We start from the raw sequence: 14,644 nt of genomic DNA, 5'->3' as shown, positions 1-14,644 counted from the left end.
CCGCCCCGCTGCGGGTTGGGTTTAAACTCGGTCGGGGCGGGTCGGGTACCCACGGGTTCAGGTATTGCTGCCACCCCTAAATTTTTATTTTTTAGCATTTGTGCAGATTGCGAGAATGTTTTTTTTTTTTGTTTTTTACAGTCTGTGAGAAGGTTTTAAATTGACAAAATCAACCTATAAGAAGTTTGCTTTTGCATATTAAATTGACTAATACAATTTCTTGCAATTTGTGAAATGACACTAAACTAATATTTTTTCAAAAAAAAGCTCTAGCTGTTGCTGTTACTGTCACGCATGCATTCTTTTGTAGTATTATATTATAAAAAAAATTAAGAGAAGAAAAGACTCATATTATTAAGATGTGCAATTATATATTTTTTTATTAATATTATATCACGAAAATATATTTTTTATAAAATTATTTAAATCCTCAAAAATATTTAAAAAATTTAAATTATTTTTTTAATTTAACTTAATTTAGTTCTAATTTTAATTTTACTCCATCTCAATTTTCAATCCTTTACCACCACCAAAAAATTTAGGTGAGATAGGACTGATATAGATAAAAGGAATTAGATTTTTAAGATTTTTTTAACGAGAGTTCTCAATCTTTACACTCTTGTTCTTATGAACTCCATTATCATTCCTTCTGATCAGAAGCAAAGGAACTGATCACCGTCAAATCTACAATGTGCAACACTTTTCTCATAAAATTAGCAATCGGATGCAGTTCAATTTAAAAGAAATTTCATTTTTAAAATTTCAGTGCAATTCATTTGCAATAAATTATTGAAATCAACAGCAGTATTTATGTTTAGTGGCTCATTAATTATAAACTGACACTCATTATGGAGTAGATTTTATGATCCAGCACTTTTTTACTCTCATTTATAGAATAAATTTTGTGATTTAGCACTTTCTTACAAAAAAATCGCAAATGAATAACGAGTATTGTCTTTAGCAAAATTTATTTTATATAAAAGGTAATTTACTTGGTGGTGGTGACGACCGTAATAGTAAATTGAGGATTGAATAAAACTAGAACTAGAGTTAGATTAGATTAAACTTGAAAGGTATCACAAGCTTGTGATTCAAGCAGAGAGCAGAAGCTCTGAGTAAGAGAGTGAGCAGAGAGAAAGTTGAAGAGAAACTGAAGAAAAATTTGTGATTGTTGTATCTTGATTATGCCAACTCAGCACAATAGAAATGGAAGATAATAATAGAAAAGGAAAACGTGTATAACTAACTTCACTAACTGAACTAACTGAATCCTGAGCTCCTGGGTTTCCATTAAAGCTTCACGTGTCTTCATCATTCCTTCTATCATGGCCCCGCAAACTCAAGGGTGCTGAATTTTCCAAATTCTGCACCTTGAGTTTGTCCTTAAGATGAAGGAAGGATGAGGAGAGGAGAGAGCTTTTGTGAAGGTGTCTGTCATCTGAACTGAGCTGAGGACATGACTCACCTAAATAGCTTTGCTTGTGACATAATCTCTGACAAAATGCAAGTCAGTTTCAAAGTGTTTTATTTTTGAATGCAGAATAGGATTCGCTGCTAAGAGCATAGCACTTTGGTTGTCGCAATAAGCCATGGGAGCTTCTTGAGCAGGCCATTTTAATTCTCCTACTAAGCCTTTGATCCAAATCCGTTCGGCCACTAGATCTGCCAAGGCTCTATACTCTACTTCTGTACTCGATCTAGCTACCACCCCTTATTTCTTTGAGTGCCAGGAGACCAGGTTTCTTCCCACATATACACAAAATTCATCTAATATAAAGCCGGGAAGAGGTCTAAATAAGAAAGGTTAGGCTTCTAAGATAATATAAGAGAAGGGTAGGAGTCTCTGGGCAGAGTGACATAACTCAAGCCTTTGATATTATATAGGTGAAGACCACATGTTTAAAGCATAATATCGCCCAGAAGCTTATGGTCTGATCGATGGGTAAATGTATGGATTGAGGATTTCCGGAATCGTGTGTTTAGCACGAGCGGAAAAGATCTTGTTTGAAAATAAATCCAGTGACCCAATCAAAAAGGTCATTGGGAGAACGATTAACTAATCCGTTTGAATCGTTATTAGCTAACTATTTTGGATAATTTTGTTCTTAGCAGCAAAAATCTTATTTTTCTCTAATGGTAGTGAGTGGACACTTAGTCTAGTCTGCCAATCGCTGTTCTTCCCTTTACCCAACCTCCGTCCTTTATACCAAATCTTTAGGATAAAACCTACCTGATAATTCATAGTATTTCTGGCAAAGCCCTCTTTTGTTGAGTGCACGAGACCCTTTAGAAGCGAATTATATTCCATGAGATACGTCCTTTCGAATCCTACTCGGAATATGAATACACTGGTTCCAACAAATCAAGTTGCACCCAGATTCAATCTTCTCAACTACGAGCGAAGTGCTACAAACAAAGTTGCAGAGTAGCGCGCTAAGATAGGGGTCCAGAGTGGGCCATCCAACCATTTGCACCTATGCCTATAAACGTTGGGGGGGCTACCTCGGGTTTGTTTTCTTCTATTCAATAAAGATAGGTTGACACTACCAAGTCCAATTCAACACAAAAATGACTTCGTAGCTTGAAACAACCCTCCTCCTAACTTCTTTCTAGCATACCGAGGAAAGAGAATCCCTGGAGTCGTTATCTATTTCCTGTCACTTGGGTCACCAGCCCAATTTGAGTCACAGTAGGTTGTTATCTTCATGGACAGATATTTGTGAAGCTTGAGGCCAAAAGTTGTAGTTCCACTTACATAGCGCAGTATCTTTTTTACTAGCTTCCAGTGTGATTCTAGTGGAGCTTGCATGAACTGAGCCAGTTTGTTTATGCTGAAGGCTAGATCATGCCTAGTTACTGTCAAATACTACAGGCTTCCTACTATTGATCGATACAAGTGGAGATTGTCAAATTCTGCTCCCCCTATAGCTTGAATCTTTAAGGATGATGGCAGTGGTGTTGAACACGACTTGCAACCACTCATGCCTGCTTTTGCAAGTAGGCCTCCATCGTTAGTCCTAATTGCCTGAGTCATTAGTAGGCCTTCATCGTTAGTCCTAATTGCCTGAATTCTCAGGAAGTAGTGCAGCTTCCCCATGTCTTTGAGAGCAAAAGCTGAGTTCAACCGTTGAGTAACAATTGTGATCACCTCATTTGAACTCCCAGTTACAATGATGTCATCAACATAGACTAGAACATAGGTGATTGAGAATATTGTTTGTTGGACGAACATAGAAACATCATATTTGGTTGGAGAGAAACCAAGCTTTTGAAGGGCTGATAAAAGCTTATGATATCAGGCCCTGGGTGCCAGTTTCAGGCCATAGAGTACCTTAGTAAGCTTGCACACCAAGGTACTATCACTTGAGACATATCCTGGTGGCTGCTTCATGTAAACATCCTCTGTGATCTTCCCATGCAGGAATGCATTGTTGACATCCACTTGTCTGATTGACCAACTTCTTGCCAATGCAACAGAGAGTATTATCCGAATTAATGTTGGCTTGAGAACTGGACTATAGGTCTCAGTAAAGTCGAAGCCTGGTCTCTGGGAGAATCCATGAGCAACAAGACGTGCCTAGTATTTCTGCAAGCTTCCATCAGCATTGTATTTGACTCGATAAATCCATTTATTGCCTATAGCTTTTCTACCAAGTGGCAGTGACACTAGTTTCCAGGTGTTGTTTCTTTGCAAAGCCTCAAATTCTACATCCATTGCCTTTTTTCCATTTTAGATCAGTTAGTGCCTGCTTCACACTTCTAGGCTCCATACTCACATGAAAGACTTTTGATTTCAAGGAGCCAGTTTTGCTTCTTGTTACCATATGGTGAGAATTGGTTATTGTATCATGAGGTTTAAGGGAGGTTGAAGTTGAGTCCCAGGGTAGCACAATTTCAAGGTCTGATATGGGGATAGGGATAAGTATGTCAGATGGAGCTATATGTGAGGTGGAGGTGGTGTTGGGTGAGGTTTGATAAGAGTTCTTATTGGAGTTTGAAGAGGGAACACTTGAACAGACAGGTACAATAGGAAGGGGTGAGAGATCTGGCTGATGATGGTTGGTGGGACTATTCATGAGTGATGTATTGTTATGTCTGGCTAGGATGGGAAAGGGTTGAGGTTTTGCAGGAGCCTTAGATATGATTTGTAGTGGTGGTAGAGTTGGATAGAAAGGTTATTCTTGAGGCTGCTGTGTTGTTTTGTTGAATTCTGAGTGTGGATCCTTAAAGGGAAAGTTGGTTTCATCAAACACCATATTTCTAGTGATCATTATCTTGCGTGAGCTGGTGAGACACTTGTACCCTTTATGACTAGTGCTATAGTCGAGGAACACACAGGTTGATGACCTGAACTGGAGCTTATTCTTGTTGTAAGGCCTCAAGTGTGGAAAACATTTGTAGCCAAACACTCTTAGGCTGTCATATGCTGGTTTCTTGTCAAGCAATCTTTCAATAGGTGACACACCATTCAGCACTGGTGTGGGCAAGATATTTATGATTTGTTTAGCTGTTGTAAAAGCATCTCCCCAAAACCTAATAGGCATTAATGCTGCAGCAAGCAATGTGAGTCCCATTTCCAACACATGTATATGCTTCCTCTCAGCCGTGCCATTTTGTTGATGAACGTGTGGACAGAAAAATCAATGAATTATTCTTTGTTCTTGTAGTGACTTAGAAAGGCTAGTGTATTCTGCTGCATTATCACTTTGAAACACTTTCGGTTTAGCATTTAATTGCAATTTAGCCATGTGTTGGAAATGCAAAAATACAGATTTTAACTGAGCTCTACTTCTAATAAGATATATCCAGGTAAATCTAGAGTAAGCATCAATAAAATTGACAAAGTAGTTATGACCATTTGAATTAGAAATTGGGATAGGACCCCAAATGTCAGAATACACAAGTTCTAAAGGCTTATTGTAAATAGATTCAGACTCAATAAAAGGTAAGGCATGTGATTTTTCAATGTAACAAGAGCTACAAGGAGACTTATTTGGTGAAAAGGAAAGATTACATGACTTTAGGAATTTGGAGACAACAGTAACTGAGGCATGTCCAAGTCTGGCATGCCAGAGCATGTACTTATTGGTGTCTGTGTTGAGTGAACTAGTGAGTGCAGAGGGTGAGTGCTCAAGACGAAAGTTGAAAGGCCTATACATGCCTCTTGCAACATCCCCTTGCAGGATTACTTGTTTAGTATCCTGAGATTTGACATAACAGCCGTGAGAATGAAATTTGTAATCTGATTGAGAAACATTCACTTGTACCAAATGATCTAATTCAGGCCTTCTGAACCTCTCTAGCATGCTTTCATGTGCAAACAGAACTGCCTCTAGCTCTCCAACTGTGACCCCTTGAGGCCTTGTTAGGATTGAGGTGAGAACTGGTGCATAATCTTGAATGAGGGCGTGAAGAATCGCATTCATATGTTCACTTTCACTTACCTTTTCTCCTACTGAAGTTAGTGCATCGATTGTGCTCTTGATTGTTAGCACATAATCATTCACTGAGGCACCGATCTTCGTGTTGCTTAGCTTGTTTCTCAGCTGAATTACTTTGGCCTTGACTTATGACGCAAAGTGACTCTCTAATCTATTCCAAATCTAGTAGGTGAAGACACAGCCAACCATTCGAGTTGTGTATGGCTTTGACATTGAGCCAGCAACCAGAATTTTAGCAATGCATCTTGCTTCTTCCATCTTTGAAATTTTGGATTCGCTTCTCCATTTTTAAGAAATCGTAGCAGAATTCCTGCTCCTGTAATGTGATCGAGTAAGTCATTTCCTTCTATCGTGGCTTCTACCTGATCTTTCCATTGTAGAAAGTTATCATTGTCAACCTTCATGTATATTGGATTCGCTGTAAAACTTGGTGCACTCGCCGTTTGAGTTGAGTGTGAATCAGCAGCTGGATTGTGTGGAGCAGCCATGGTTTGTTTGAGAGCCAAGCTCTGATACCATGAAAGGCATCACAAGCTTGTGATTCAATCAGAGAGCAGAAGCTCTGATTAAGTGAGTGAACAAAGAGAGTTGAAGAGAAACGGAAGAGGAATTTGTGATTGTTGTATCTTGATTATTCAAGAGAATACACGTATGAATATATATACAAGAAGTGTGACAGGGGAGTATAAGGGTGGTGAGTGAGTTGATTACTAACAGATTATGCCAACTCAGCACAACAGAAATGGAAGGTAATAACAGAAAAAGAAAAACGTGTATAACTAACTTCACTAACTGACTAACTGAATCCTGAGCTCCTGGGTTTCCATCATAAGCTTCACATGTCTTCTTCATTCCTTCTATCATGCCCCCGCAAACTTAAGGGTGCTGAATTTTCCAAGTTCTACATCTTGAATTTGTCCCTAAAATGAAGGAAGGCTAAGGAGTGGAGAGCTTTTGTGAAGGTGTGTGGGATTTGAATTGAGTTGGAGACATGACTCACCTGAATAATTTTGTTTGTGACAACTAAAAAATAATTAAAAAAATTTAATAATTTTTAGAATTTGAATATTTTATTAAAAAATCATATTTTTCATGAATGAATTTATCGAAATTAATCATTGAATATTTGTAAGTAAAAATAATTGTTTATCCAATTCAATTTTTTATAACTAACTTATATTTAATTTTATTTGTTGTCCATTAGGTTAAAGTTGCAAATTTTCAAACTCATGAAATGGACAAATTTGTCCGTGAGTGAATATATATATATAGTTACTCAAAAATGACCAAGATTGCGGTCATAGACCTACTTCCCGATCGGCAATAACAAAAATTGGGTGCTATCATGTAGCATAGTTTTGTATCGGCTAAGTTCACGAGTTGGAGATAAGCGGACTCGAACCGCTGACATCCGCCACAGGGTAAACCACCGTCTCTCAGGCCCCGCGGGATTATTAACAGTACCCTTTTTAGAGAATGTTAATAAATTTCAAAACCCATTTTGTCGTCCAGTATCAACAACCATCTTTTTGATTGGTACTGCAGTAGCCCTTTGGTTGGGTATATATATATATATATTAGTGATAGCTATAATATCTAAAAGTAGTTATTTAATTTATTAAAAAAATTAAAATTAATATTTAATTTTAAAAATATAAAAATAAGTAATTATTAAATATTTAAAATTTAGGGCAAAAAATCCTAATAAGCCAAGTCAAGAATCCTGTAACGTAAATACGCCAAAGCGAAAATGGTTTCAGCAATGAGCCAAACACTATTTTAATGTAATTCAAACCAGGGTGGTTCGAACTACAATCGTTAATAAATCGAACCAGGGTGGTTCGAATTAGGGTGAGAGAAACATTGAACGTAATTCGAACCAGGGTGGTTCGAACTCAGAATGAATGTAATTCGAACTGGGGTAGTTCGAATTATGCATTTGAAATGAACCCATGTAATTCGAACCAACCTGGTTCGAATTACCCTTGAAGTGGCTCCTTAGTAATTCGAACCAATCTGGTTCGAATTACTCGTGAATTGGCTATATAAGGAGTTCGAATCAGCCTCATTCGAACCATTCTTCCTTTGCCCTACCCCACCAAATCCCAGAGAAAACGACCCAGATTCTCTCCGACGAAGACCTGAACGGAATACTCTGCTGATGGGGGACGATCCGGCACGGTTATATCGCTTGGATGGAGTTGCTCATATAGCCGGGGTCATCAACGAGGAGGTTAGTACATAATTAACTTCGTGCTAGCGGTATATGTGACTTAGTGGTTTTGCATGCGGGTTAGATGGTGGTTTATGTAGGAGATTTATGTTAGTGGTTTATGTTAGTAGTTCATGCTAGTGGTTTAAGTTAGTGGTTTATGTTTGTGGTTTATGTTAGTGGTTTACGTTAGTGGTTTATGTTAGTGGTTTATGTTAGTGGTTTATGTTAGTGGTTTACGTTAGTGGTTTATGTTAGTGGTTTATGTTAGTGATTTATGTTAGTGGTTTACGTTAGTGGTTTATGTTAGTGGTTTATGTTAGTGGTTTGTGTTAGTAGTTTTATGTCAGTGGTTCTACTTAAGCTGTTCTATGTTAGCGGTTTAGTTGTGCGGTCTATTGGTTTGTTTTGCATGTGGTTCTTGTTGATGTATTTTGATGCGGTTTTACTTAGTATAATGTTTTGTTGATGATTTATCGTGTTGGTGGTTTTTGGCGTTGTTTACTAAGCTGGTTCTAACATTGCCGTGCATTTCATGCGCAGCCTCAGCGATGCATCAGGAGCATGCGGCGGCAGCAGGGCATGGGACTGGATGACAGATATGTTCCGTACTTGCAGATGGCCGGTCTATACCATCTTGCAAGGCTGAACGATAGATGGTTCCGGTTAGACGAGGCCCTTGTCAGTGCATTCGTCGAGCGATGGCGTCCGGAGACGCACACGTTTCATATGCCCTTCGGAGAGTGCATGATCACACTCCAGGACGTGGCATACCAGTTGGGTTTGCCAGTGGATGGGCGTTATGTTAGCGGCTGCCTATCAGAGTTCCATATATACATCCAGGGTGGGCGTCCAGCCTGGGAGTGGTTCCAAGAGTTGCTTGGAGTGATACCTCCTCCTAGCCAGGTTCAGAAGTACGCAGTGAACTGCAGCTGGTTTCAGGAGACTTTTGGTGAGTGCCCCGAGGGAGCCGATGACGAGACTGTGCGCCGATACGCCCGTGCGTACATCATGATGTTGTTGGGCACGCAGCTGTTTGCGGACAAGTCCGGCAATCGCATTCACATCAGATGGCTTCCGTTTGTATCTAGGCTGGAGGAGATGGGGACCTACAGTTGGGGTTCTGCAGCACTGACATGATTGTACCGGTGCATGTGCCGAGTGGCGAACAGAAATGTTATCAAGCTAGCGGGCCCACTTCAGTTACTTCAGTCATGGATTTTCTGGCGATTTCCTCGGTTTAGGCCTACAGGGTTTGAGACGTTCAGCTGGCCATTGGCCTCGAGGTACTGTACTAAGCCTTGTCTATTTCAATTTACTATACATAACTACGTGTTCATTTATAATGTATTGGAGGCCCTAAGCACACATTTAAGTAGCGGTAAGACATGTGTATGATGCAGGTGGTCAGGTTACAACCCTTCCAGTAGCGAGAACGGTCCTAGAGTTCAGATGTGGAGGCTCTGGATAGACCGGTTGCAGGATAGAGAGGTCAGTATATAACTTAATAAGTTTCTTTATTTAACCACACCTTACGAGTTGGGTTCATGAGTTGCCCTGACACTGTATAGTTCTTGGTGCAGTTTATCTGGATGCCGTACAGCAGCCCCGACGTTCTTCAGGTTGTGCATCCAGAGGTTTTGGAGCCTCGGCACATGGCGCTGTGGTGGTCTGTTACGTCGCTTATCTACTTTACCGTCATAGAGTGGCATCAGATAGATAGGGTTCTTCCGCAGTTTGGAGGGGTGCAGCCCCGTCCACATCCCGCCCTGAACATCGACTTTCTGATGTCGAAGGATGGCAGAGGCGGCGATCGATGGTTCCCGTACCATTTGCAGAAGTGGCATCTCCATTGGGAGTCCCGTGCGGAAAGCGTGCTGAGGTTTGATGTTGTTGCTAACCCTGGTCCGTCGCATGAGTTCCTGGAGTGGTGGAGTCAGCACGGGAAGAGGTTCTTGTCTCCGGATCCGCAGTTGGGGGATCCGAGAGCCGTTGCTATTCCTGTTGAGGCCTCACAGCGGGGACCTGGGCGAGTTCCTGAGATGGATCGTCCTGACGACGTGCCGGACAGGCGGCGGGTTGAGAGGCGAGCTCGCGTGGCGACACGGCGTAGCCAGCGTGACTGGGGGTGGCTTGAGCGTGCTATGGAGGATGATGACGAGCCCGGCCCCGCTGGGGGTCGACGACGAGGCCAGCGAGGCAGAGGTAGAGGGCGTGCTGCGGTTCATGCCGCTGCACCTGACTCTGAGGACGATGACGACGATCAGCATGGGCCCGAGGGCGGGGATGGTGCAGGGGCGGCTGCAGTTGCTGGTGTTAGTACCCAGGATGGGGGGCACGGAGGTGAGTGGTATGGCTCAGCTTTTGGTGACGGGGCTGAGCCTAGTGACGCTGGACTTGGGTCAGGACCTTTTGGACATTACTTTGTTGGAGTACCCGCCCATGACCAGCCTCAGCAGGACGGTACTCCATGGGTTATTCCGGGATCACAGTGGCAGGACTTCCTTGGCGCAGATACGCTTGATGCGGACTTCGGCAGTCCACGATTTCTAGAGGAGATTACGGCTATCATGCAGGAGGACGTGCCGGGCAGGAGGCGTGGTCAGACCCCCGGCACGCAGACACCCTTAGATGTTGATCTGAACGAGCCTGCTACGACACCTGTTGGTGACCAGTTTGGTTTGGGAGGTACCCCACCTTTCGCCTACACCACTACATCAGAGTCTGTCGCCGGGCCGTCTGCCGCACCCGTCCATTTTACGCCACCCGCACAGCCTGCCCCGCATGAGGACGCGGATGAGATAGAGGATGAGGAGCCGTTTATCCGCAGAGGTCAGAGGCCACGGGTACCCCGTCGCTGTGGGACGGGCTCCCACTTGTTTAGATGATTTACTTTTCATGTATTTTAGACGTTAGGGTTCATTCATGTATGATACCCATGTGGACTACTGTTGTTACTTTAGAGCTGTTTTTCCTTGTTGTTTGTTCATCTTATTGTACTTCAAAATCTGGTATTTACCTAGTGGATCAGTGAATATGTATTATCATTGAATCATATAAGACTTTAATGTTGACAATTAGTTATCAAGTTTTGCATTTATGTGATTTCTAGCTATACTCAAATTCAGAAACAACTTTTTCATTACTAGAAGGTAGAAAGATCAACAGATTACATAAGTCCTCTAACATAACATGTAACAGGAAAAATAAAAATCAATAAGCACTAACAGTAACAACATCGCTACTACCGGCCCCCCGTGTGGGACGATCCTCCAAGCTGTGGGCAACTCCGACGGGTGTGTCCGGGTTGGCGACAGAGGCCACACCTCTTTGGCCGGTTCGGATCTGCCTTGTCCATATTTGTTCGTATCCTAGTGGATCTCGGACGACCCTCTCTCGCACGCCTCTTGGCAGGGTCCGGAATCACGGTGGGCCCGTTGTAAGGTGGCCAGAAGCCCTCCGGTATCGGTGGTGTGAATCCCATCCGGTACACACTGAACACTGAACTAATCTGATACACGCTGTGAACATAAGAGGACCAGGTAACCCGTGAGTAGGCGTAGCATGCAAGTGCGTGCTGGCATGGGAAATGAAGCGCCTGGAAGTACCCGCAGTCACAGGTCTGAGAGGCAAGCGATACTCTGTAGTTACCCAACGAGAAAGAACCAGTAGGAGTGGTCTCTGGACGGTGAACTCGGAGTTATCTCGGTCATACAAAGTCACCGTGAAGCACCTGGCCGTCTTCAAGTTGGCCTCAATGGACTTCACCAAGTGCTGACTGAATTGTTGTCCGGTTCCCATCTGGGCCTCTGCCTCTCTCCCCTTGCGAACAAAGAGTTCCGCAAGCCTACCATATGTTGCCTTCACCAGGGAGGATACAGGGAGATTTCTGACACCCTTGAGGATCGAGTTCACACACTCAGAGATATTCGTCGTCATGTGACCGAATCTCCACCCCTCATCACGATGCTGAGTCCACAAGGAATAATCAATCCGGTTTGCCCACTCACACATCGCCGGGTCCTCAGACCGCAGAATATCAAACCAGTAATTAAACTCAACCTCGGTCTTTGCATACGCCGCATTCACTAGAAGCCTCTGTGCGTCCTTCCCCTTGAAGGTAAGGGCAAAGTTAGCCGCTACGTGTCGAATGCAGAATGCACGGTAGGCAGATGGAGGTAACCACCCTCCATCAGGAGCCTCAAGCGCAGCCTTGATGCCGTTATGCCTGTCCGATATTACCAGCAGACCCGGCTGTGGTGTCACGTGCTGTCGAAGGTGGGAGAGAAAGAATGTCCACGACTCCGCATTCTCACCCTCGACTAGTGCGAACGCAACAGGTAGAATGTTAGAGTTCCCATCCTGTGCAATCGTGATGAGCAACGTTCCCCCGTACTTGCCATACAGATGTGTGCCGTCAATGCTGATTAGGGGCTTGCAAAGACGGAATGCCTCGATGCACGGTGGAAAAGTCCAGAAAATTCTGTGAAAATATGCTTGAGACTCATCTACCTGTCCTCCAACTCGAACGGGGCTCGTCCTTAGGACTGCAATAGTACCAGGCATCGTCAGCTGGACTCCCAACACCCACCTAGGCAGCTCATTGTATGACTCATCCCAATCACCGTAGATAAGGACAACAGCCTTCTGCTTCGCCATCCAGACCCTCCTGTAAGTCGGCCGGAACCTAAAGTGTGCTGCCGTGGCATTCAGGTGCACCTTGATGCTGACGGATGCATCAGCCCTAACCATTGGCATAATGAACGATGAAATCACATGATAATCCAAACTCCTGTGATCACTCGAGATGGATGTGGCCAGACAAGTGTGAGGTCCATTGTACCGTTTGACCTCCCAAATGCCCTTGCGCTGCCGGAGACTCAGTCGAATCAACCATGTGCACCCATTCCCAAACTCAGAACACTTGCCCACATACCGACGATGATCAGACTCCACTACCTTGTACTGTACCCCTCGCCGGATGCTGTAAGTCTTCACACTTAACAGGGCCTCATCTTTATCCTGAAATTGCTGACCAACTTGGAACTCTGTCAGACCAGCAGTCCCTTCCGCATCTCTAGCTCCGAATCCAACAGAGTGCCCTGAAACCCCCTCCTGCCTCATGGCATCTAGGTCCAAAGAGGAAAAATGTGGTGGATACTGTTGTGTGCCAGAACTAGAACCACCGACCGCCAATGCAGGCTCAGTCGCTCCAACCTCGTCGCCGCTGTCATCGTCAATCATATCCGGCTCGACATCGTCCTCCTCTGCATCACCCAACAATCTGTCTCCGACGCCAACCGGTGGAACGCCCTGTAAAGTGTTCGACAGAATATCAAATGATCCTACCTCGTCGCCTACACCGTCATTGAGATCAACAGCAAAAGACGGGGAGGCGACAGGTTGGACTGCTGGCTCGTACACAGGGACGGAGGAAGAAGCAACGGCAGGCCTGGAACTGGAACCGGCCGCCGTGGCTACAGTGGTGGTATTCCGGTTCGAAACCCCTGAGCTGGATACCACATCAACCAGCTTTGCCAACAATTTTGGTGTCCTCACCTCCGGAAACTGCCTCCGACAAAGAAACATGACTTGCAGGTCCTCATCACTGCCAATGGTGAAACAATCATACTTCACGGTATTCTGCAGGACCGTGATTGGAATGCGGTAGAAAAACTTCTTCACCTGCTTCGCACCTTCCAGACCAAGTTTCATCAGAACAGATCTAACAATATCATCATAGCTCGTCGTTGGATTCACGACAATACAGAGAGGATCCTTATCTGTGAACTTCACACCGGAACGAGTTTTCCTCTTAATGGATCCTCTGTGGTGAACCAAAACAATAAAACTCTCCTCACTAGCCATCTTACACCCTCTAATGAGAGCAACTCACGTTTACAACCCTATATATACTGCTCTGTCTACCATTAAATCGAGCCATACTAGTTCGAATTAGTTGTTGTGTAATTCGAACCAGCTTGGTTCGAATTACTTGACGCAGCATCTCTCCCTATAATTCGAACCAGCTTGGTTCGAATTATATGTTGCAGCTTCTCCCTCTGTAATTCGAACCAGCTTGGTTCGAATTACTTGAACCAACTAATCTCCATGTAATTCGAACTGGCTTGGTTCGAATTATTAATGATTCGAGTTCGAACCACATTGGTTCGAATTATATAAATATATGATTTGGCTCATTGCTGAAACGAAATTCACTTTGACTTATTTAGGTAATTTGCAACTTCCCTTGGCTTATTCTAGTTTTTTTATAAAAAATAAATTAGATAAAAATTAAACACCATAGAATCTATATACCATATATATTTATTATATTCATTTCAATTTAAGGGTTGATGTTGCTGATGTTGAAAACTCGAAATAATGTTGAATCAATAATGACGATAATATATTGCACAAAATCAAAAAAGATATATCTGTAATATATTTATTCTTTCACGTGAAAAAAAGATCTTTGCATGTTTTATTAGGGAAATTCTATCTACAACTTTTGCAGGGCCAAGTGAGTGCTTTTGCATTTTTCTTTTTTCTCCTTTTTTGATAAATAATTAATAAATATCCAAATGGTCTTGAAAAGGCAACTCAATGATTGATGAATATAATAATAAATCATAATTCCAAATCAAACTCACAGTTTTCATAATTAATATAATTTGCAAATGAAAAAACTATCCAGGCAACAATTGTTTGAAGGGAAAAGGGCCGAACCAGAAAGGGGATAAAAGAAAGGTAGGGAGGTTTTTTTTTCATATTTTCTTCTGTTTGATTTGAATATACAGAAATTGATTTGAACATAAGAGAGTTTTTAGGGATTTTATTTTTTATTTTAAATGGAAAATAGAAATGTGAGGTCGTGAGTAATATTAAATCGTGTTTTTCTATAATTATTTGTTTGGATCTGATTAATTATTTATTGAGTAACAATTAAGCATTTAGTAGTACTAGTTTACTACTAATTATGTAATAATCT

General features: G+C 42.6%; 1 pseudogene; it reads left to right on the top strand.

The window, feature by feature from the left end:
* Nucleotides 1-9,245: 9,245 nt before the first annotated feature.
* Nucleotides 9,246-10,206, top strand: LOC148547332 (uncharacterized; annotated as a pseudogene).
* Nucleotides 10,207-14,644: the final 4,438 nt, after the last annotated feature.

Source organism: Arachis ipaensis, chromosome B8, assembly GCF_059453495.1.
Source record: "Arachis ipaensis isolate K30076 ecotype BB chromosome B8, ASM5945349v1, whole genome shotgun sequence".
In the NCBI taxonomy this organism is placed as follows: domain Eukaryota; kingdom Viridiplantae; phylum Streptophyta; class Magnoliopsida; order Fabales; family Fabaceae; genus Arachis; species Arachis ipaensis.
The sequence above is the reverse complement of the archived record's forward strand: the minus strand, read 5'-3'. Positions and strand labels throughout refer to the sequence as shown.